We start from the raw sequence: 25,587 nt of genomic DNA, 5'->3' as shown, positions 1-25,587 counted from the left end.
ACCATTTGCGCCACCCAGGGACCTAATTAAAATTATATTACTTTCATTAAGTAAAACTACATATATACAATTGCAAGTATTAATATGCTCTTATCGTAGTATGATAGTATTGTGATGAAATGATTCCTTTTTAGTACTTTCTTTTGTGGACACTCTTTCCTAGAATACTGACACCTGGGTTTTTCTGTGCCATTTTGAATTTCATACTTTATTAGAGACTCGCCAAATTTTGTGTTTTCTTTCCTTTTTTAGGATCTGAGGATCTGTATGTGTCTGAGGCTATGTCTGTGTCTAAAAGCGTAGCATGCTTGAAACCATGGCTGAAGAGTTATGCTTAACTGTATACTTTGCATGCATTTATGATTTGGAATAGAAAAAAAAGTCAAGTCTGAGACAGCTTGAATGGCACGCTGTCAGTTTGGAGCGTTATGAATTGGCAGTGGTCTCATTTAGGACCTTCAGATGTGTCTTTGCCTGGACAGAATGAGAGCGTTTTGCATGTTCTCGAGGAGACAGCCACTCCTTGCTGCTTCGCAATAGGCAGTGGTGCATGACAGTTGCCCTTCATTGCTGGCTTCTTGGAGCTTAACCTCTGACCCTCCACTTAGTCGCTGTGCAGCGGTTGGAGCAGGTTGGAAATGTTCGTGATGACGGGCATTGGCCTGCAACGTGCTTGTCATTATTTGACTGTCAAAAGGAGCCTGCCATTGGTTTCCATCAAGGTTTGAAACCTCTGTGCAACAGTCCATATTGCTTAACTTCCAAGGCTGTCAACAGGGTGATCAAATGTGCATAAAAAATCGGAGTGCCGAATATATCTTCAATCAGGAGATAGGAAGTTTTCCCCTTGTTTTTGTTCTTTTTTTTTCCTTCTTTCCATTCTTCTTCTGGTTAAATATATTCCACTGACATTCACAGGGCCAAGAGGTTGAGTGTGTTGGCTCGGTGAAAAAAGTGAACTGTAGTCTCCTGTGGTCTAAGTTTCAAATAGCACAGTTTAGATCTGAGCCACTCTGCCAGTTAAACTCTCAGACTTGTCTTGCATATTCTTTCTGCTTTCAGGCATTGGTGTAAGGCGCTAGCTGACAGGATGAAACGTTTACTTTGGTCTTTATTTAATGTTACAAAGGGAAGGGAGTCTGTTTCTGTGATTTGTGAAGCAGGAGTTGAAATTTAAAATAAATAATGAAGGGGAGTGTTGGGAGTATATGACTATTACCTCATTTAAGACTTTTTTTTCCTCATGGGAAAGCAGTTCAAACACAGGACATTAAATTGGCTGTGATCAAGTCTTAGAAACTTGAGAGGTCCGTCTTAAGCAATACATTCTTTGAATGTAGAAAAATATGACAGTGAAAGCCATCTATTCTTATAATTTTGAAACTCTGTATTGAAAAGCATCCCGAAAAGGATAAGGATGAGGAAAAGTCTAAAAATATTCTTCACATAAGTGACAAATTCTGGTTAACTAAACTGGATTTGGCTTCTAGCATTATGTAGTGGATAGCGTGGCTGTTAGGAGACCTGAGTTTTGCTTCTCTCGTTTTCTAGCTGTGCCACCTTGGGCAAGTCAGTTAACCCCTGAGCCTCTCGGGCAAAAATAGGGGTAGTATTACTTGGTACCTTGAAATGTTGTGATGAGGGTGAAAGGAGATACTGTTTGTGAAGTACTTGCCTTTGTGAAGTTACGTAGGCCCTCAGTGGGCGCTCCCTGATGTACTTTTGGTCTTTCCTTTTATATCCAGCGTTAACAGGAGAGATTTAAATATCAAAGAGCAATACTTGGGCTGGAAAAAAATGCTCCATACAGTTTATTTTTGTGCTTCAGCTCTTTTTTTTCTCCCGTATTACCAGTTTTAGTTAATGACATCACGTTTTACTCAAGCACTCAAGTGACAAATCAGAATTGCCTGCCTGCCTTCTTCCTGTTCTTTATCCTTTCTTCCCATTCCTTTATTCATTAACTCAACAAATATTTATTGAGCTCCTACTATGGGCCAGGTTCTGTTGTAAATTCTGGAGTATAGCTGTGAGCCAGACAGCAGCCACTGCCTTTGTGGAGCTCATAGTCTAGAGGGGGAGACAAGTAAACCGATAAATATATGCTTTTGGGTAGTTTTAAATGCCACGACAAAAATTAAAGTAGGATAAGGGAAAAGAAGTTATTTCGGTGGTCAGTGAAGAGCTCTCAGTGGAGGATTTTTTTGAGCATAGAACTGACTGAGAGAGGGAGAGAGCCCTGGAAAGATGGCAGAAAAGGGACTTACAATTAAGGGAACAGAGCTTCTCTCTGCTGCCCCTCACCCAGTTGTCACCAAGCTCTGGCTTATGTACTAGTGCCATCGCTCTTCATCCTCATGCCACTGCTATGTTCACGCCATTTTTATTTATTTCCCTAGGTTCTCCACCTTTCATCAAGTTCTTCCTTGCCATTTAAAAAAATGTAAAGTGGCCGTGTCACTCTACTGTTCACAATTTCTCAGAGGTTTGCCACTGGCCACATGTCACAGTTCAGACCCCTCAATAGTAGGAACTTCATATGGACTTGCCATATGAGGTTCGTATTATTTCAGCCTCGTTAATTATCTGTGGCTGATCACCTCCCCCTCACCTCCTCTCCTCCACAGCTTTACACCTGTAGGAAAGTGGTACCCTGAACACACGTATGTCTCTGTGCTTTTAGGTAAGAAGGTCTCTGCCCAGCCTGTTCTCCCCCGCACTGGTGCCCAGACAACTACATTTGTTTCAGCAATTTGCTCAGATGCAACCTCTTTTGAGAGGATGTCTCTGATTAGGCCATCCTCAGTGTCGTATATACTTCCTTAGCTTTTTCTTCTTTTTAACGTTGTGTTTCTGTTTATTTGATTAGTAAATAAGCTCATTGAAAATAAAGACTGTGTTTTTACCCATCCCTTATATTCTCAATATCTGGCATAGTGTCTGGCACAAAACAGGCTGTCACGTCAAGACCTGTTTTAGATGAAGAGAAAGACAACACACGATACAGGGGAGATCAGCAGAACTGGACTAAACCAAAAGCAAAAGAAGTTTCCTGAATACAGCCGAACGGTTCGAAGGCCAGAGTAACAGGGACGGGGGCCTGGGGACCATGGTTTCAGGGGCCATGTAGGTTAACTGGCATAACCAAATGTATCCAGAAAACATTCTGCATCCCACTTTGGTGAGTGGTGTCTGGAGTCTTAAATGCTAGCAAGGCACCGTCTAAGATGCATCAGTTCGTCTGAACCCACCTGGAGCAAAGGAGAATGAAGAACACCAAAGACCACAGGGCCAATATGAGCCCAAGAGACACATAAACCAGAGACTACATCAGTCTGAGACCGGAAGAAGTAGACGACGCCCAGCCACAACCTATGACTGCCCTAGCAGGGAACACAGCAGAGAACACACAGGAGAACATTGGGATGCAGACTTCGAATTCTTGTGAAAAGACCAGACTTAATGGTCTGACTGAGACTAGAGGGACCCTGGAGGTCATGGTCCCCAGACCTTCTGTTAGCCCAAGGCAGGAACCATTCCCAAAGCCAACTCTTCAGACAGGAGTTGGACTGGACTGTAAGACAGAAAATGTTACTGACGAGGAGTTGTTACTGGAATAAGGTTCTTGCCTCTCACTGGTCAAGAATGATCAGGTAAGACAAGTAGAGTTTTCCACATGAGCAAAGCTTTATTGAAGAGGCTTGCAAGCAGAGACGAGGAGGGCCTAGAGCAACGCTTACCCTCGTCTCACAGTACAAAAGACGGCCTCAGTTTTTAAAAGTTCTTGGGCGGGAAAAGATTCATGTTTTTTCATGGACACAGGTGGGGATATGTTAACTAAGGTGCGTGCGCAGCAGCTTTCCAAGATGGCTCCTGTCCCGAAGGCCTCTGGGATTCGTAGCAGGACTTATTATGGGGTGTTGTGCCTGCACAGCCTCTCGCTGCCTGTGTTTGATTCCCTGGCTGGGGCTGTAGCCCCTCATGCCCCTGGTGGAAGGTCACACGGCGGTCACAGGTGGATGTTCTGCACATGTCCCTGCGGCTGGTTTTCTCCAGCTGCTTCTGAAAGGCAACTTTAGAGAAGTTTGTGGGCTATTTTCCCCATTGTTTTGGGGAATGGCTTTGTTTCTGCACCCTGGCCCATTTCTTGTTACTTTATTTGCAGATTTGGGGGGGCTCTCTGTTCTCTGTCTTATTAGTAAGTCCTTCAGTTCCACACCTAACCCCCTATTACCTTCCTGATAGTATAGCCTATCTTTCTTTTCTTGTTTCTCCTCTAACCAACACTAGGTCTCTTTGCTGTTCCTCAGACAGGCACCCTTCGATCTCAGGGCCTTTGCTCCCTGTCTTAGAGTGAGCTTCTTGACTCAAGTAGACACATGAGACTATGTGGGCAGCTCCTGTCTGGAGGCGAGATGAGAAGGCAGAGGGGGACAGGAGCTGGTTGAATGGACACGGGAATACAGGGTGGAGAAGGAGGAGTGTGCTGTCTCATTAGGGGGAGAGCAGCTAGGAGTACATAGCAAGGTGTATATAAGTTTTTGTATGAGAGATTGACTTGATTTGTAAACTTTCACTTGAGGCACAATAGATTTAAAAAAAAAAGCTGTCACTGTTTGACAGGAAATGTGGCATAAGTTTCTACAGAAATATTTAGGAACATATTTATCATGTAGCTTATGCCTTTTGAAGAGCTCTTCAGTCAAAATATTTCATTATTGTTAGTTAGACTTCTTCCCTCAGGCCTAACTCAAATAATCAACATCATATTAAAAGAAAAGGGGGAAAAAAGAAAAGAAAGGAAGATAATGTATGAAAACATTTGAAAATAGAAATATTATTTTAACATAAATTAACTTCCCAATAATTAGAATAACACCAGAGTGTAATGTCAGTGAAGGAGTTAACTCCAGTCAACTTTTATGTTGCCTTTTTTTAATAATCTTAACACATTATGTGTCTTTGGCCAGGAAGGAGAGTGCAAAATGTAGTATTCTCTTACAGTAAGTAAATTTTATAATTTATCTAGTCATCCATTTATCTTTACTTTTTTGAAATTATAGTGTATAAAGTTGAGTCCTAAATTTTTGCATTTTTCGTTGTATCAGAAGCATTTTAATGTCAAACCCTAGTATACACATCATGTGGATGTAACCATTTATTTTGACAGTTTCATATTGTTGAACATCTCACTCGTTTCATTTATTTTTGTTAACGTAAATAACTTTGTTGAATCAGCATCTTTATGTGCACTATTTTTTAATTTTTTTATGAGTGAATTCCTAGAAATGTAACAACTAGATCAAAAGATAACGATTTTTTTTTTAAGACATATTGCCAAAATACCTTCTGAAAAAGATGTATAAACCTTTAAGAGGACAGATTTCTTGTTTTAGAGTGTTGTTTTCTTTAGGTTACCTGTGAATACATTTGGAATATAATTGGGGATTTCAAATGTGAGAGTTGATCTAGGGGAGAATTTAGTAATGGGTATCAAGAGAAGAAGAAAGAAAGAGAGAAAGAAAGAACAATAAAATCTCAAATTTTGAACTACTCAAATGGTATGTAGTTTCTGGTGCAGTGGTTTTCAAACTGTGTTCCTGGGTGCCCCAAGGGGTCTGCTGCAGGAGGTGGGGGCCTGAGGATAGCTCTACTTCTGTTCATGTGTTTTATTTGTTTATGCTTTTGGGTAAGATTTCTTTCAAACTAAGAGTTCAAAACTTTTTGAAAGCCACTGATTAGTAGGTCCCTAAGTTGGCGCAGTGGTTAAGTGCTCAGCTGCTAACTGAAAGGTCAGCAGTTTGAACCCACCGGTTGCTCCGTGGGAGAAAGATTTGGCTGTCTGCTTCCATAAAGATTAAAACCTGTTGCCATCGAGTTGATTCCAGCTCATAGCAACCCTATAGGTCAGAGTAGAACTGCCCCACAGGGTTTCCAAGGAAGCAGACTACTACATCTTTCTCCCGTGGAGTGGCTGATGAGTTCGAGCCACCAACCTTTTTGTTAACAGCCGAGTGCTTAACTACTATGCCACCAGGGCTCCTTCCATAAAGATCACAGCCTTGGAAACCATCTGGGGCAGTTTACCTCTGTCCTGTAGGGTCACTGAGTCAGAATGAATGACTCGATGGCAGTGCGATGGGGTGGGAAAGCTCTCCACTACCATTTTCACACATGTGATTTACATGGAATTGTCTTGTTCATGACTATTTGAGAAGTCAGTACCCTAGTTCACTGTTGCCTCCTTAAAGGAACCATCTTACTAGCCTAGATGAGAGACGAGTAACCCCACCTGGGTTAGGCATCCCTTTTGCGCTTTACACATACCCTGTTACCTGGCTGAGATCCATGTGGTTAAGGCAGTGTGGTGTCAGATCACCTCCCGGCTCTAACTAGTGTAGGCACTGTGAAGACACCTGCTTTAGGCAAAGTAGAGGTTAAGGCACCTTAAGGCAGTGACTTCTTATCTTGCTTTTATTAGCAGTGGTGTCAACATGCACTAAAATGTGATGACCTACTCTCCTTTTTTGATAAAAGGAAAATGACCTGCCTGGCATGGATGGAGAGAGAAATGCCTGAGGCAGATTATATTGTCACCTCTCATAACAACAGCAGGCATTGAAAAAAAAAGAAATCCAGCAGATTTCAGTTTACCCATGGAAATGTTTGACATTTTTGGCTCCTGATGAAATGCGCTGGGCACAGGGGAGGAGGGAGAGTCCTTGCAGGGGGAGGAATGAGTAAGGAAGAGAAAAAGGAGCCTAGCTTCATACGAGGACATGAAGGGACTTAACTCCTCCTTCTGTAACAGCCTACTGGCAGAGCCCCAAGACTTCAAACTCTTGGGGTGGGGGTGGGGGTGGGCTTCCTCTTTCAGTGTTTTTTATATAACCCACATTTGTTTGGAGCCTAGTCTCTGACATGGTTTGGCTGACTCCTCTAAAGGTGAACTAAATACAGGGCTACCTATAGAGCTGGTGGTCTCTGAGAAGATGCTGTTGTGGAAATTAGATAATTACCTGCTCTTGCAAGAAGAAGGATTTTCTCCTCAGCTAAATGTATTCACTTACTTGACTTTAAGGACAGAGCCTGAAAACTCTTGGAAAATGTTGTAGTTATTTTGAGCTGTTTGGGGCAATTTAAGGCTTTTTTTTTTTAGATGGTAATTGTGTGGATTAACTTGTCATCTTGAAATATGAATTATATGAAGACAGCATAAAAAAAAAGTAACACTAATAAGTATCTCAGAAAAGGTTTGAGTTTGTCTCGTGTACCATGGCAACAGTCTTAAGTTATTATAAAGAGTTTTATATAAAGATTTCCTCAAGAATTTTAAAACCTTAAACTGTTACTTAACTTTAGCCAGAATAAGGTTTTTGTTTTAATGGAAAACTGATGGCAAAGAAGGTTAAAAAATAAACAACAGCAGTAACAACAGCAACAACAAACCCACAAAAACAGTACTTAAGCCACATAAAAATGTACAAATGCTACAAATTGAAGGGTATTTTTTGAAATTTGTTAAACTCCCTTGTTTGAATCTGCTCATGAAAACTTAAAACACACACACACACTTAAAAAAAAGTATTCAGAATGAAAAAATACTAAGAAAGCGTTTTTTGGTTTAGTGGTAGTGCCAGGTCACGTCTAAAAACGAAGTTCGTTCCTAGGCCTTTTCTTTCTCCATTAAAATGGGAACTTTTGTGCTTGTGAACATAATTGGGACGTGGTGAAAAAGTTGGATAATACCACAGATTAAGATTCTGGATTTCTGGCCTATTATTTAGGTTTTTTATGCATAAGAGATTCAATCTCTTTTTTTTTTTTTTAAAGTAAGATATATTCCAAGCACTGTCTATTCTGTTTTACATGTTATGAATCCTCCTTATGAAATTTGAGAGGAACAGACGTGCTATGGTGATGTAAGGATTTATCTAATAAGAGACATTTCCAGAGTGACAGTTCTTTTCCCCTGAAATAGAAAAGCATTAGTATTCACTTGATTGCAGATCCCAGATCTCTACAACTCAGGTTGGATGGGCAGTATCGCATTAGAGTAGATGAGCAGTAACCTGTTTTGTGCCTTTGCGCAATTCATGTTGGCTGCAGGTAACAGGGTTCCCAGTTAAACAGTAAAGATGATTTTCTCAAATCTTAACATGTCTGGAGGAAGGAAGTTCATCTGGAACACTGGCTTAATGAAGTAATCAAGGACCCTGGCACTTTCTAGTTTTCTGCTCTCCATCTTTTTAGCATGTGGGTTTTTTGATCCTTTGGCTAGTAATCTCGTGATCACAAAGTGGTAGCCACAGCATCCAGAATCATGTCCTCATGTAACTGTGTTCAAGGCAGGTTGATGAAGGTGGGCAGAAAAAAGAGAGTTTAATATTAGGAAAATCTTTCCCATAAACCCACTCCTCATTGTGTCCCATTGGCCAGATCTAGATTACTGGATTACTAGTTGCAAGGAGGCTGGAAAAACCAGTATCTAGCAAAGGGGAATGAGATTCCCATGTGCAAAAAGAGCTTATGATCCACGGCTGGCTCTCTGAGCAGGGAAGGAGGAGGAATAGCTGTGAATAGACAGCCTGCGGTTTCTGCAACACAAGTAGTGTATGACTGAGCACGGGATTTTATCTGTTACTCCAGAATGGCCAAGGGCTGTGGCCACTGTTACCGTGGAGTAGAATCCAGGACTGGGACTTTGAATCACCCATGCAACATCATTTCAACACGTTTAATTAGCACTTAAATATTGCAGGTCATTGCTAGAGGCTGGGAGTATTGCAGATGGACGGCCCCTGAACACATAGTGTTTATAGTCTCACAGGACAGAGAGATCAGGAAACAGGTGGTTTCAAAAGTGTGGGATGACTGCTTGGAACGGGAAGGCACAGTGTGCCGTGCAGTACGCAGAAATCCGCTTACACAGACTCAGGGCTAGGGAACGCCTCTTGGAGAAAGGCACATCCTTGCAGAGTCCTGAGATAGGACTCAGCTCATTCAGAAAATGATGAATTGACCAAGCTCCTTTTGGAAATACTTTTGGAAATCAAGGCAATAAAGCATGCTCTTCATGTGGAAACAGTGGCAATTTGAGAATTCCACGTACTTCATGGAGTGGGGAATTGAATCACCAGCTCAAAACCAAAGCAAACCAGTTGGCGTTGAGTTGATTCCAACTCACAGTGACCCCATGTGTTTCAGAGTAGGACTGTGCACATAGGGTTCTCAGTGGCTGTGTTCTTTCAGGAGTCGGTTTCCAGGCCTTCCTTCTGAGGCACCTTTGGGTAGATGTGAACTAAGCTGAGTACGTAACCATTTTTGCCACCAGGGACTCCTTCAGAAAGCTGCATAAACAAACAAACAAAACTTGTTGCTGTTGAGTTGATTTCGACTCATAGTGACCGTATAGGACAGAGTAGAACTGCCCCGTAGGGTTTCCAAGGAGCAGCTCTTAACCACTGTGCCACCAGGGCTCCAGGAAACTGCCTAGCACAGTGTAAAACAACATCACTTCTGAAGCCAGACAGATGAGGTTTCTACCCCTAACTAGCTGCATAAGAAACAGTTTCTTTGAGCCTCAGTTTCCTGTTCTGTGAAATGGAGGTAATATATCATTGTGGAGATGCTGTAGTAGAAATAGCAAACACTGATATGGCACTTACTATGTGCAAGGCATTTCTAAGCACTTTGTATGTGTTATCTCATTTAATATACTTGGTAACCCTATGGAATAGGTCATACCGGTATCTTCATTTTACAGATGAAGAAACTGGGGGCAGAGAGGTTGAATAGCGTGCCCAGAGTTCTCCAGCTAGTAGCTGGTGGAGCTGGGGTTTGAACACAGGCTCTCTGGCTCTAGAATCTGTGCTCTACATTGTACTGAGACAGCTCTGCATCATAGTAAGGTAAGCTGGCTGTGCTTTTCTGTACTCTACTATATCGGAATAAACCAGGTGAAACGTGTAGCTTAGTGCATTTCAAATGCTCCACCATCAGTTAGTAGTTTCTGCCCTCTCCCAAGTCAATATTCAGAGTCCTCTCTGGAAATCTTAGCGGCATCCTTCCTTTCTCTCTTCAATCATTGACCTGGTCTTTCTTTCAGTATGTCAGCAGCTCTACAATCTGATCCCTTCTTCTCATTCTCATTGTCTCTGCTTTAGTTTAGGTTAGCCTCCTAGCTGGTTTTCTTGCCTCTGTTCTCCCCTCCTCTCCACCATCCTCTCCTTTTGCGAATCCATCTTCCGCTTTGCTGACAAGGTGGTTTTTCTTATTATTCGACTCTGGTCTTAATTAAATGTTGGTGAATCCTTCCCTGGTGCCTTTAGGGTAAAGTCTAAGTGCCACAGATACATAGGTGTCCTTTTATTTCCAGGCCACTGTCTAACTTAACCAGCCTCTTCTTCTCCAGCTCTGCTCCTCCCTACCTGCCCCCTTCTTGACCCGTCTATTTATTTTTTATTTTGTCAGGGATAACCCCTTTAACTTCCCCTTCAGCACTCCAACCACCCCCCCACTTCATCTGGGGGCAGTCCAACTTCCTCAAGATTCAGCTCTAAAGTTTCTGTCTCTGCAGACCCTTCCCTTCCATTGTGCGCATTTATCTCTTCAGCTTCTGGTGTCTTTGTACTTGGCCCTTGCATTGATATACTTGGTGTCCCTAATGGTGAGCTCTTGGAGGGCAGGAGCCCTACCCCTGTTTCTAGAGCACACAGTGTTGTTATTCCAAACATAAGGCCTGTCACGATACTTATGGAAGGGCTGAGTGAGTCCTGAGAATATGTTTTTACATGATGGTTACAATTTTATTATTTCCCTGTATTACGATTGATGTATATGTACGTGTATATGTGTGTATGCAGTAGCAGTATGAGCCATCGTTTATTTTGCTTGTCTAGCGCACTCTTGTGATACAAATACTGGTTGTCTCAGGTTGACTTTATGAGAAAAGACTGTGTACTCTATGATGTCTGTGTAGTTTTACCTGTACTTTTTCCAATAATTACTTTTAATTTTTTCATGACATTAATACCATTCATGTGTTAAAAGTAACCATATTACCCAGGAGGAATACAGTGGAAAATAGCAGCCTCCACCTTCTTCCTCCCCAAACTTCCCACATAGAGATGACTTTTTTTAAAAACAGCTTTATTGCGATATTATTTACATACCCATTTAAAGTGTATAATTTAATGTTTTTTTTTTGAATATTCACAGGGTTGTATAGTCATCACCACAGTCTCATTTTAGAACATTTTCACCCTCTCCATTAGCTGTCACTGCTGATTCCCTCCCAGCCACCGTTCATCCCCAGCCCCAACCAGCCACCGGCCTACTTTCTAGTTTCATAGGTTTGCCTATTTTAGACATTTCTTATAGGTAGAATAATAGAATATATCATCTTTTGTGACTGACTTATTTCTTTTAGCGTAATATTTTCCAGACTCATTGTATAATTACTTCATTTTTTATGGCTGAATAATATTCTGTTATGTGGATTAACAACATTTTATTTATCCATTCATCAGTTGATGGACATTTGAGTTTCTCTGGCGTTTTGGCTGTTGGGAATAATGCTGTTATAAGCATTTCTAAACAGGCTTTTGTGTGGACGTATGTTTCCATTTCTCTTGGGTATAAACTTGGACTGGAATTGCTGGGTCATATGGTAACTCTGTGGGCTATGTTTAACTTTTTGAGGAACTGTTTTCCAAAGCAACTGTACCATATCCCATTCCCACTAGCAACGTACGAGGGTTGTAGTTTCTCTGCCTTCTCACCAACGCTTGTTAATTGCCCATTTCTTGCCTCTTTCATTTAATTCTCATAATCCTGTGAGTTAACCAAAGAAACATATTCTTGCTGTTATTTTATAGACGAAAATTCCAAGCCAACAGGGTGCTTAAATGGAGATGCTTCATCTGTGTGTGAATAGAGGGGAAGAAGTGTCATGGATAGTTCAAAACAAGTCATCCGAAAGTAACTTAAAAGTTTTATCAGATACTTATCATATTTCCCACCTTCACTTTTTTTTTTATTACTATGATTGTATTTTTTTGCCTTTATTTATTACTGAGGTGTAATTCACATAAAATAAAATTAACTATCGAAAAATTTTATTCTTGGTGAAAATATACAGAGCAAAACATGTCCCCATTTAAAATTAACCATTTTAAAGCGTGTGAGGTGACTGCTCTTGATCATGCCTCTTTCTTAGTGTTTCTAATAATTATATTCTCTTTAAAAATATTTGTATACACTTAAAATACTCGTAAAAGAAAAAAAAAAGGGAGAAATATAGTTTATCTTCCAGGGAATCATCATAAATCTACAGAGGTAGCAGGAACATAAGGGCCAGAGGCAAGCCAAAAGTCACTTGCTTCGAAGTAATTAAGATGACTATGTTGACAATTTCCTCCATCTTTTAGGTATAGCTGTTTTCAAAATTAGAAGGCTGTGCCTGCCTTGTTATTCTGGCATGAATATTTAGCAGTGTCATCTCTAACCCTGGGATCAGACGGTAAATGTTAACAAGAAACACCGGAACTTGTATTTTCCCTGTCCTATTGTTTTTCGACAAGAATGCTGACAGCTAGGATGGCTTGTGACATTGTGCCGACAAAGCTGAATATTACATGTGTAGTTACCTGGGTAGGTATAGAGTGTATTTTTTAAAGAGCTGGCCATAGTGACTGAAGGTGATGAGTTACATCTGTTTTATAGCCCTGAAGAAATTTAAGTATAAGTTGGAAAAAAAAAAAAGAAAATTATGTTTTTCTAGTAAATTCTGAGTTCATGTTCCAGCACCTATCCGCAGTTTGTCGTACCCTGGTGGCGTATGTGTTGCTATGATGCCGGAAGCTATGCTGTTAGTGTTTCAAATACTAGCAGGGTCGCCCATGGTGGACAGGTTTCAGCAGAGCATCCAGACCAAAACAGGCTAGGAAGAACGGCCTGGTGATCTACCTCTGACAATTGTTAGGTGCTGTCAAGTCAGTTCTGACTCATAGCGACCCTGTGTACCACAGAACAAAACACTGCCTGGTCCTGTGCCATCCTCACAATTGTGCTTGAGCCCATTCTTGCAGCCACTGTGTTATTCCTTCTCGCTGAGGGTCTTCCTCTTTTTTGCTGACCCTGTACTTTACCAAGCATGACGTCTTTCTCCAGGGACTGACCCCTCCTGATAACATGTGCAAAGTATGTGAGACGAAGTCTTGCCATCCTTGCTTCTAAGGAGCTTTGAGGCCATACTCCTTCCAAGACAGATTTGTTCGTTTTTTTGGCAGTCCATGGTATGATTACAAAAATTAACCAATGAAAATCCTGTGGATCACAACACAATATTGTCCCATATAGTGTGTATAAGCCCCCTAGGTTGTAAGGCACACAAAATACGTAGTGGCTGCAACAGTGGACTCAAGCATACCAAGGATTGTGAAGATGGCATAGGACTGGGCAGTTTCCTTCTGTTGTGCATGGTGTCACCATGAGGGGGAGCTGATTCGACGGCAGCTAGCAACAACAAATCACCATGTTATATTTCCAATAAGTGAGTGAAATGTTTTCTGAAAATATGAAACTTCTAGTGTGCACATAGGATTGGAGAGGTGGTTTATGTAATATCTTTAGATCTTTCTTGCCTTTCTACTCAGTGTGGCATAATTTTATTTTTTTTTTGGAAAACATGCACATTTTACAGTAGGTTTTCTCTCAGTCTCTGTTTTCCATCTCATAAGGCTTGCTTTCAAATAGCTACATGGTTTCTATCCACTTGGAGAATCATTTAGGGTCACTCAAAATGTTATCTCTGGCTTAGTTGACAGTTTTTATTGCTGATCTGATGGGAACCAGTTCTGTTGCCTTTCCAAAATATTTCAAAGACCCAGCATCTCACACGAAACTTCTCCCTCTCTTCCCTGGCCACCCTAAATGAAGAAAGCTTCATTGTGTATTCTAATTATAAAATACAGAATCATAAATTCAGAACAACGCTGAAAGATTTAAGGAATCTTAATCTCACTTCCCAGACATAATAATCACTCTGGACATTTGGGTCTATAACCAAGCCTGGTACCGTCAAGTTGATTTCGACTTATAGTGACCCTTATAGGACAGAGTAGAACTTCCCCATAGGGTTTCCAAGGCTGTAAATCTTTACGGAAACAGACAGCCACATCTTGCTCTTGCGGAGTGGCTGGTGGCTTCAAACTGCCAACCTTTTGGCTGGCAGTTGAGTGGTTCAACACTATACCACGAGGGCTCCTTTGGGTCTATAACAGGGATTAGTAAACTGTGGCTTATGGGCCAAATCCTGCTTGCTGCCTGTTTTTATATGGCCCATAAGCTAAAAGTATATTACAGTTTTAAATGGTTGAAAAAATCAAAAGAAAAATAATATCTCATGATGTGAAAATCATGAGAGATTCAAATTTTAGTTTCCATAAATAAAGCTTTATTAGAACATAGCCCCACTCATTTGTTTGTATTTGGCTGCTTTCTTGTTGAGAGGCATAATGGAGTAATTGGGACAGACTGAGGGTCACCAAAGCCTGAAGTATTTATTTTCTGGCCTTTAAAAAAAAAAAAAAGTATATATATATATCTCACTGCCTTATGGTCTATAGGAAACCTTGGTAGCATAGTGATTAAGAGTTTGGCTGCTAACCAAAAAGGTCAGCAGTTCAAATCTACCAGGTGCTCCCTGGAAACCCTATGAGGCAGTTCTACTCTGTCCTTTAGGGTCGCTTTGAGTCAGAATTGGCTTGATGGCAAGGAGTTTGGTTTGGTTTGGGCTGTAACCTTCAAGCCCTTTTTTTCCCCCCGTGCATTTGTGTATGTGCGTGTGTTTACTTTTTAAGCAATGGGGTCCTCCTGGGTGCTTTTATAATCTACCCTTTTTATTGACACCGTTAACTTCTGTTCAGTTCTTTTTTTGTTTATTCCATTGAATTAAAATGTGAAAACTCTTGAGTTGCTCTTTTTATGTTTGTAGTAGTGAATTTTAGTTAGTCTAAAAAAAAAATAAATTGCTGGTGCATTTTATACATAACGTATTGTATTTCTTTTATAGCTCTACTTTTCTCCACTTTTTAATAGACGTATCGCACGTTCAAAAAGAGATTTTTTTTTCTCTTGGATTATAAAGTTATTTAAGTTAAGATTCTTTGCTGTTTAACTGCAGTCTGAGTGGAAACTTACTTGGCCACTAGGTGTCTCCTTTTGGTTCTGTCGTTATGCCTGCACACTTTTAGGGAAGATTAAACAAGGACATTCGAAAATGAATGGGATGTGCGTCTGCTGATTTCAGTTGCCTTCTTTTTGTCCTTCACTCTCCACGTCCGTTCCTCTTCTGCTTCAAACCAGCCAAACCCACCGCTGTCAAATGGATTCCGACTCACAGCGACCCTGTAGGACAGAGTAGAACTGCCCCATAGTTCCACGTCTGTAATCTTTAGGGAAGCCGACTGCCATATCTTTCTCCTGCAGAGCAGCTGGTGGGTTCGAACTACCGACCTTTCAGTCAGCAGCTAAGCACTTTAACCACTGTGCCACCAGGGCTCCCTCTTCTTCTGCTTACTGGCTGACATTTAGGTAATAGATCAATTCCCTGGAACTTTTTTTTTTTAGATGAGTTATTGATCTCCTTCTCATTTATAAAAGTGGAGAAGTGGGGGAAAAAACTTCTGTGCTCAAGATATGTTAGGTAATAGAATAATTGTAACACATTTGCAGAGAATTTTAGGTACAGCTTTAATACATTTTTATTATGGGAATGTTTGTGTTATTACTGTTAATATTAAATTCCCTTTTCTTTGGTATAATGATAACTGGCTGCAGCTTACACGAATTATGTCCTGTAATCCTCCCAGGAACCTTACATAGTTACCATTTTCCACCTGATTTTAGAGATGAGGCAATTTGATCAGAGTTTAGTAGTTTGAGTATTTTCAGATTCCACCATCCATTTGGTAGTCGTTATTTCATGCAAGTGGTTGGGAGAGGTTGACTTAAGTCAATATGTTTTTAAATTCTCATAAAATAATGCAGCAGGAAGTTCTTCTGGAACCCTAGGTTAGTTGTGAGTGTGACATTCATTTTCTGCAGTTGTCTTGTAGAAGTGAGCAGTGTGCTCTGGATGTGGGCTCCCTTCAGGAAGGCTACAGACTCTTTGCAGAATGACAAACTGTACACTCAGGAATCACTTCCTTTCACTCGGTGACAAATGCAGCACCCGTTATCAGAGGACCTGCGGGGCATCTGCCAGTTCAGGTTCCAGCCTGGAGCTTCATAGAATGCAACATTCTTCCTTATTCAATTAGAGGCACATTAAAAAGATGGGGAGGCAGAGAGGCTGAGGGTCTTCTTTGAGATTGCTGGCTGATACGTTCTCTTTTACCTGAATTCAGATTCTGTGCATCAATTTTCCGACTTCTCCAATTGACTTAGAAAAGTAAATCTGCTCATGCTAGGTTTTCTTTCGTTTTGAATAATTTAATCCTGCTTAGTTATCTCTCCAGTTGAGTCCCAGGTGTGGCAGTGATTTCTGCAGACCATAGGAAAATGTAGAACAAATGTGAGATGAGACAGTGTTGTCAGGCAGGGAGCACTTGCTCTGGGAAGTGGGGACTGAGAGTGGAAGCAGTCCCCTGCACTCACGGGCACACCCACCAGAGCTGGCCCCAACACTGTCAGCGCTTTCTCTTTGTTCCCCTTCCTGACTCACTTCCTGCCAGTGATTTGTGACATATTTCCTAGCAGATAAAATGAGCCCCTGACACTTGATTGCTGAGTGCTTCTTATTTACAGTTGCTTTCCAAGGACACCTAGACAAGATGGAAGGCTTAATGCACAGTAATTAAATTTGCATCTGCTCTGTGACAGGACTCAAAGGAGTTTTCTTCCTCCTTCACATATGAATCTCATTGTAGAACTCCTAATGTCTTTGACCATACAGCATCTAAAAAAGACAAGATGTGGACAGGTAAACAAACATTGGTTCAGTCTACTGCCTGTCATTATAACGATGAATTTTAAATAAGATCGCCCATATCCCTTCCTTATTTGACTTTCTCTTCTTTACCTACTGGTTTAGCCAGATTTTTAAGAGGTCCTGAATAGAAGAACTGTAGCTTGGAGGTGATTTTTTTTTTTTCCTTTTTAAAGGAAAACAAATATTGCCGAACAATCTGGATTGGTTTAACACCCTTCGGATTGTACATTTCTCACAAATGCTAATGAATAATTCAGCAAAGCCAAACACAATCTGCTGGTGGTGTCTAGTGTTACTCACACTTGCTGATGAATAATTCCCTTTGGCTTTTATAGAGCAGCTCTAAGGAGTGACATCTGAGACTCAGATGGGTTATTATTGGGCTATTTGTCAGTGTCCTTGGGGCACTGCGAGCCAAAGCCCAACTTGGCTTCCCACTCCACATACCTTTTCCAATTCTTTTGGGAAGCATGGAGGCTCTGTGTCCAGCTTTTTAGCCTTATAATGCTGCTATGAAAGAGGCAATGCTATAACCAGATTCAGCAATACTGATTTCATTGATTCAGTTCCTTCATTGTTTCATTCAAATAAAGAAATGTTTATTAAAAAAAAAAAAATTAAGCACCTTAAAAAAAAAAAAAGCATATTGCTGTTGGGTCGATTCTGACTCATAACCACCCTATAGGACAGAGTAGAACTGTCCCATAGGGTTTCCAAGGAGCGGCTGGTGGATTTGAACTGCTGACCTTTTGGTTAGCAGCTGTAGCTCTTAATTGAGTAGCTTATTAAGTACAAAGTGCTGAGTAGACATTGTGGGCATACAGACATAGATGTTATGTGCTAGCCTCAAAGAGAGTGTAGGGGATATAAGAGAGGCATGGGGTCCTGGAGTGGATGCTTGGAGCCTTTCTGTGATCAGTTACCATTTCTCACCATGTTCCCAGGTAGAAGAATTGACATTTCAATACATATATGCTGTTGGTTATGTTGAGTTAGGGTTATAGTGCTTTAACCCTTTGCCATCCAGGTAATTCTGACTCATAGCAACCGTATAGGACAGAGTAGAACTGCCCCATAGGGTTTCTAAGGCTGTAATCTTTACGGAAGCAGACTGCCACATCTTTCTACTGAAGAGCAGCTGGCAGGCTGGAACTGCCGACCTTTTGATTAGCAGCTAAGTACTTAACCACTGCTCTACCAGGTCTCCTTTATATTGCTTTAGATAAGCCTAAAATTAGATTAATCTTGGAACTGCTACAGGATAAGCTTTATAATATGATCCCAGAGCCTGGGTCAGTAAATTTTGTTTGTTTCTGCTGCACTGAGGTCAGGAATGTGATATGACCTGGCCATACCAGCCAGATCTAAGGATGGTCAAGAGCCTGAAATCTAAACGTCTAGAAATGGTGAATATGGATTTTACTTATGCTTGAGTGTTCTATATACCATGCATCATACTGCACATTATATAACTCTGATATCAGTGAGGTGCACCTAGCCATGCTGAGCTTGCCTCTGGTGGGCTTGTATGTGCTTCAGCTTTTTCTGTTCAGCTTCTAGTGGTCACTTGTATGTGCTTTTCCCCTTTCTGATTATGCTAGGAGATTACAATTCCCAGCTTCCTTGCAGTTAGGTGGGATCATGTGATCAGTTCTAGACAATGAAATGTAAGTGGAAGTGATAGGTATCACTTCCTGGTCAAGACATTTAAGAGCTGGTGTACCTTTTGCATGTTTCCCTTTCTCCTACTCTAGTGGCCTTGGGGGCCATGTGTTCCAGGTGGTGGGGTCTCCATTAGGTGGGGTGACGGTAGAGTAGAGCCCTGCCCTGACATGGACCCATATTGGAAAGGTAACTTGAGTAAGGAAAAGACCTTTGTTGTATTTAGCCTGAGATTTTTTAATTGTACTTTAGGTGAAAGTTTACAGCTCAAGTTAGTTTCTCATACAAAAATTTATACACACATTGTTACGTGACCCTAGTTCATATCCCTGTAATGTGACTGTACATTCCTCCTTTCCACCTCAAATTTCCTGTGTCTTTTCAGCCAACTTCTGTCCCTCTCTGCCTTCTCATCTCGTCTCCGGACAGGAGCTACCCGTTTAGTCTCGTGTATCTACTTGAAGGAGCACACTCTTCATGAGTATCATTTTATGTGTTATAGTTCCATTTATTCTTTGAAGAGTTGGCTTTGGGAATGGTTTCAGTTCTGGGTTAACAGAGAGTCCGGGGGCCATATCTTCTGGGGTTACTCCAGTCTCAGACCATTAAGTCTGGTCTTTTTACTAGAATTTGAGTTGTACTCCCTACTTTTCTCCTGCTCCATCGGGGGCTCTCTCTGTTGTGCTCTCCATTAGGGTAGTCATTGGTGGTAGCTGGGCTCCATCTAGTTCTTCTGGTCTCAGGTCGATGGAGTCTCTGGTTTATGTGGCCCTTTTTGTCTCTTGGGCTAATATTTTCCTTGTGTCTTTGGTGTTCTTCATTCTTCTTTGCTTCAGGTGAGTGGGACCAATTGATGCTTCTTAGATGGCCACTTGCTAGCTCTTAAGACCCTAGACACCCACTCACCAAAGTGGGATGCGGAACATTTTCTTAATAAACTTAATCAACTTTGTTATGCCAATTGATCTAGATGTCCCCTGAAACCCTAGACCCCGCCCCTGCTACTCTGTCCCTCAAAGTGTTTGGTTGTGTTCAGGAAACTTCTTAGCTTTTGGTTTAGTCCATTTGTGCTGACTTCCCCTGTATTGTGTGTTGTCCTTCCCTTCACCTAAGATAATTCTTGTCTACTGTCTAGTTAGTGAATTCCCCTCTCCCTCCCTCCTCACCTTTGTAACCATCAAAGGATGTTTTCTGCTGTGTTTAAACATTTTCTTCAGTTCTTATAATAGTGATCTCATACAGTATTTGTCCTTTTGCGATTGACTAATTTCACCTAGCATAATGCTTTCCAGGTGTATCCATGTTATGAGATATTTTGCGAATTCGTCCTTGTTCCTTATCGTTGCATAGTGTTCCATTGTGTGAATATATACCATAATTTGTTTATCCATTCATCTGTTGATGGGCACCTTGGTTGTTTCCATCTTTTTGCTGTTGTGAACAGTGCTGCAGTGAATATGGGTGTGCATATATCTGTTCATGTGGCAGCTCGTATTTCTTGAGGATATGTTCCAAGGAATGAGATTGCTGGATCATATGGTACCTCTATTTCCAGCTTTTAAAGGAAGTGCCAAATCGATTTCCAAAGTGGTTGTACCATTTTACATTCCTACCAGCAGTGTATAAGTGTTCTAGTCTCTCCACAACCTCTCCAGCATTTATTATTTTGTGATTTTTGGATTAGTGCCAGCTTCGTTGGGATGAGATAGTATCTTATTGTAGTTTAGACTTGCATTTCTCTAATGGCTAATGATTGTGAGCATTTCCTCACATATCTGTTAGCTGCCCACGTGTCTTCTTTGGTGAAGTGCCTGTTCATATCCTTTGTCTGTTTTTTAATTAAGCCCCTGAGATTTTGAGGTTGGTTTGTTTCTATAGCTTAGCCTGGACTGTTCTCACTAATACAGATGGACCAGTGCAGGAAAGGAAACACTGGTGGCATAGTGGTTAGGTGCTATGGCTGCTAACCAAAAGGTCAGCAGTTCCAGTCCCCCAGGCACTCCTTGGAAACTCTATGAGGTGGTTCTACTCTGTCCTAATAGTGTCGCTATGAGTTGGGGTTGACTCGACAGCAACGGATTTGGTTTTGGTTTAGCGAAGGAAAAGTTGTGTTTGTGTTATCTAGGATCTGTTATTCAACAGGATTTCAGCTACCTTCCAGAATGTAGTTTTAATTGGGAACTGAAGGGTAGACCCAATATAGGGGCAGAAGAAAATTGTGCTTCATTAATTACCAAGGGACCTGTGGGAGAAATAGCACTGATACTAACAGAGTTGTGGAAATGAGAGAATAATTAGTAAGAAGGGCCAGAGTTGAGTTAATGGCTGGTGTGACTCATCTTAATGAATTTTAAATTGCGTCTGGCATGTTTAGGTGGTAAGATTTTGAACCTATAATTTTTCTCTTTGATTATAGTTTATTCCAGAGATTGACAAATTCAATTGCGGTGGCCTGTTTTTGTATGGCCCTTGAGCTAGAATGGTTTTTACATTTTTAAAAGATTGTTAAAAACAAACAAACAAAAAAGAACAAGAATATTCTATAGGAACTGTATGTGGCCCACGAAACCTAAAATATTGGCTATCTGGACCTTTACAGAAAGTTTGCTAACCCCTGGTTTATACCCTCAAAATCTCTACACACTATTGTCGACAAGTATCATACTCAATAGAGTCTGAGTTCCTTGAGAATGGGAACCCAAAGGTGTTTTATATATATATATATATATATATATATATATATATAAATTGACTGCATAAGGCTGGAAGTAGGGTAGGGTGGTGTTATGGATTGAATTGTGTCCCCCCAAAATGTGTCAACTTGGCTAGGCCATGATTTCCAGTATTGTATGGTTGTCCTCCAGTTTGTGATCAGGTAATCCTACGTGTTGTAAATCCTAACCTCTATGATATTAATGAGGCAGGACTAGAGGCCGTTATGTTAATGAGGCAAGACTGAATCTACAGGAGTAGGTTGTACCTTGAGTCAGTCTCTTTTGAGATATAAAAGAGAGAAGCGAGCAGAGAGACATAGGTACCTCCTACCTCGGAGAATGAAGAACCAGGAGGGGAGCACGTCCTTTGGACCTGGGGTCCCTGAGCTTTGAAGCTTCTAGACCAGGGGAAGATTGATGACAAGGACCTTCCCCCAGAACCAACAGAGGGAGAAAGCCTTCCCGTGCAGCCGACACTGTGAATTTGCACTTCCAGTCTTCTAAACTGTGAGAGAATAAATTTCTGTTTGGTAAAGGCATCCACTTGTATTTCTGTTATAGCACTAGATAACCAGGACAGGTGAGAATAAGGAGTGATGACCAATGGATACGGAGTTTCTCTTGGGATGATGAAAAGATTCTAAACTTAGATTGTGGTGATGGTTGCACATTCTGAATGTACTAAAAACCATTGAATTGTGTACTGTTGAGTGGGTGAATTTTACGGTATGTGAATTGAATTTCAAAGATATTAACAGAAATAATTATGCAGTGCTCGTTTCAGCAGCACATATACTAAAACTGGATACAGAGAAGATTAGCATGGCCCCTGTGCAAGGATGACACACAAATTCATGAAGCATTCCATATTTTTGAGGTTCACCCTTCAGCCGAAGATTAGACAGGTCCATAAAACAAAACAAGACTAAAGAAGCACAACAACCCAGGGGCAAGGACTAGAAGGCAGGAGGGGACAGGAAAGTTGGTAATTGGGAACCCAAGGTTGAGAAGGGGGAGTGTTGACATGTCATGGGGCTGGTAACCAGTGTCACAAAACAACGTGTGTACTAATCGTTTAATGAGAAGCTAATTTGTTCTGTAAATGTTCATCTAAAGTACAATAATAAAAAGCAGTAATTATGCAATGGGTTGCCTGTTTTCTAGCAATGTTGCTGATTATACACCCTCTTATTCAAGCAGCAGTGAGCATTTGAATCTCTTCTATTTTCCGTTCTTGAATTAAGAGCTCCTGAAAACAAAATTGATTTACATTCAAATCCCCTTTGACCTGACTTCTCTACTTACATAAATTTATTCCATTTATGTGCGGACATGTGCACAAAGACACATGTGCAGAATATTCATCGCGGCGTTATTAATAGTGGCAAAACATAAGGAACAACCTAAATGTCCATTGGTAGGAGACATGTTAAATAAATTGAGACTTGTAGCCTGACATCATGTACCAATATGAGCCAGTCTGCAAGGTATTTAAGTCAAAAAAACAAGGAGCGAGAATACTTGTATTAGTATTTATGTATATAGGTAGTTTATCTCTGGAAATATTTAACAGTAGTTACCTCTGTGGGAGGGAAAATGTGAGTCAGGCAATGAGAGAGAGTCAGCCTTTTTTTGGTACACTTTTTTTTGTGTGTTCATATCACCATTATTCATAATAGCCAAAAAGTAGAAACAACCCAAATGTCCATCAACTGATGAATGAATAAGGACAATGTGGTATATCTATCCCCAAAACCCACTGCCGTCAAGTCAATTCCAACTCATAGCGACCCTATAGGTCAGAGTAGAACTGCCCCATAGATTTTCCAAGGAGCACCTGGCGGATTCAAACTGCGACCTCTTGATTAGCAGCTGTAGCACTTAACTACTACGCCGCCAGGGTTTCCGGTATATCTATACATTCATGTATGGAGTAGCTGGATCAAAAGGGATTTAAATATGAATCAGTTTTGTTTTCAGGAATCTTAATTCAAGAGGGTAGTTAATATTTAAATATTAATTTTTTTTTAAAGTTTATTTCTGAACTGCAGCTCAGCAAACAATGTTGCATCTGTTTGTTGATACCCCTTTTTGATCAGCGTGGAGCAATTTGTTGTAGGACTCATCCACTCCCCCCACCCCCAGCCACTAATGATGCAGCCATTCTGTGATTCCGCGGTTATTTTAACACTGTCTTCTAACCCAGCGGTGTGGTAGTGGTGTGTCTGCAGAGCAGAAATGTGGCTTGCCAGGGATAGTGTTGGACTGCCCACAAGTATTTGAATGCCTTCTGTGAATTGATAAATGAAGTTTACGGTTAGAATAAAAGTAAACCCAAGCCCCTAAGGTACAAAGAGCATTCAAGTAAAATCCACATAGTCAAATGTGACCCTGTTTCTCAGAATCCTTCATCGAGATCTTTTGTTTTTTTTCCTTTTAAACCAGGGAAAAATGTGGGCACTTATTTGATCAAACTTGATAAGAATGAGTAAAGTATGAAAATATGAGATTTCTAGCTGCCCCTCTAGGAACTTGGACTTTTTTGTTGTTGATCTCGCTGAAACAGTTCTTCTCTTGTAACTTACACAGTATTTCCTGTAATTTGTCTTGGTTCCAGAAGGACCCATAATTTGACTGTAACTCCTGTTTTTTAGTATTTGGTGTCACTGTTGATTTGTGTCTTTCCTAATTATTTTAAAGCCTTCAGCCCGCAGGTGTGTTTACTCGGTAAGACTGCCACCTTCAGAGTGATTGTGTTCCCAGTATTTGACACAGTGCCTACTACTGTACTTTAGATGTCTCTTTGGAAGAGAGCTCATGGGCCTAAATCCCACAATTTCCATAGCTGGGAAGTGTAGGGTTGTAGAAACAGCTCCCTGGCTCCCTATATCCCGTGCTTCCTGCTGTCACACTTGAAGCCAGGATTTCCATGCTCTCTTTCCAGCTGCAGGAGATCTGACTGCTCACAGGGGCTGTGTTTTCATTTAAAGGTATTCCACTTTCTTCATGTTCCTGCTGCCTGCTCCCTACTGACCCACAGCCAGGAGCTGCTCCTGCGGCAGCTTCTCCATTTGCATTACAGGGCACCTTGCTTTCTGCAACTCAGGTCTTCGTTTAATTTTTATATCTTGCACGTAAAGTCAGAGGATTGGGTTTAGGGGTGTCCGTATCCTAAGTAAACCCCGCTGTGAATCCTTTTATAATCTGTCCCTCAACCAGGCCCCTATTTATGAAATGTGTGAGTTTAGGTGGTTTATGATTATTGCTGTTACCACTCTTGTTGACACGAGCCCATCCATTTGTGCTGTTAAAGCTGTCAAGGACCACGTGACGTTTTGGAGTCAAACCTTTCCGTAGTACACTTGACGCACTCTGAGGTCCACAGAGTCTGGTGTCTTCCTGAAGCTTACACAGATACTTAATTACAGAGCTGAGCCTGTAATTTAGAATTCTAGGTCTAGAGTTTTTTCCATAAACTAACCTGACTTAAAAGCTCAAAGATTCTTTGAATTTAAGTGGATTCTATAAATTAATGGTGAATTAGGAACTGAGTGATACGTAGCTAGGTAGTCTATTAAAATACCTCAGCGATGAAGTACTTTGGAAAAAAAAATAGTGCTGAAATATTTAAAATTTTGCTTACCATCATTATAGTCAGAGGAAATAACAAACCTTTTAATTTATTTCTAATAGCTTTTAAATATTCTTTCAGAGAACTCTACAACAACTTACTGAGAATATGACATTATTGCTGGTATGACTCTTCCTTTTCACATTAATGTTAGGTAAAGGCACACAACACAGGACTGAAAAGGAACGTGGGCTAGAACAACGGTACAAACATTATTTCAGATGGCTATAGGCAAGCCAGAAGCCATGTCTTTCCTAGGTGAAAGGGCTGACCTGTTACAATTGCTGGTTGTGTGTATAACATCTGTTAGAAGAAGTAATTATTTTTAGCTGACTGACTATGACCAAGATTAATAGCTCTTGAAGGGGCTATAATGAAAGGCTGCCCCAACTGGCTTCTACATTATTCTTTATTTATCCTGCTCTCATCCTTGTCACCTTTGGGTATCAGCCAAATGTCACTTATATGAGATTTGCCCCTTGGATATGAAAGGCCTCTCTTTCTTAATGACGAGAGGTGATTGGGCTGCAGGCTGAGGAACTTGGACAATTGACACGACCCAGAGGAGAGTCCCTCCAGGTCTG

The 25,587-nt window shown here is 40.9% G+C and overlaps 1 protein-coding gene and 1 non-coding gene across 10 annotated transcripts in view; both read left to right on the top strand.

Annotated features, from left to right (window-relative positions):
• FTO (FTO alpha-ketoglutarate dependent dioxygenase) overlaps positions 1-25,587 on the top strand; it is a 412,272-nt gene that overhangs the window by 24,243 nt on the left and 362,442 nt on the right. The window lies entirely within an intron of this gene.
• On the top strand, positions 22,144-22,246 carry LOC111752353 (U6 spliceosomal RNA). The gene has a single exon (XR_002787321.1). It is a non-coding gene; the product is annotated as a U6 spliceosomal RNA (small nuclear RNA).

The sequence above is a fragment of the Loxodonta africana genome, chromosome 21 (genome assembly GCF_030014295.1).
Source record: "Loxodonta africana isolate mLoxAfr1 chromosome 21, mLoxAfr1.hap2, whole genome shotgun sequence".
In the NCBI taxonomy this organism is placed as follows: domain Eukaryota; kingdom Metazoa; phylum Chordata; class Mammalia; order Proboscidea; family Elephantidae; genus Loxodonta; species Loxodonta africana.
The sequence above is the reverse complement of the archived record's forward strand: the minus strand, read 5'-3'. Positions and strand labels throughout refer to the sequence as shown.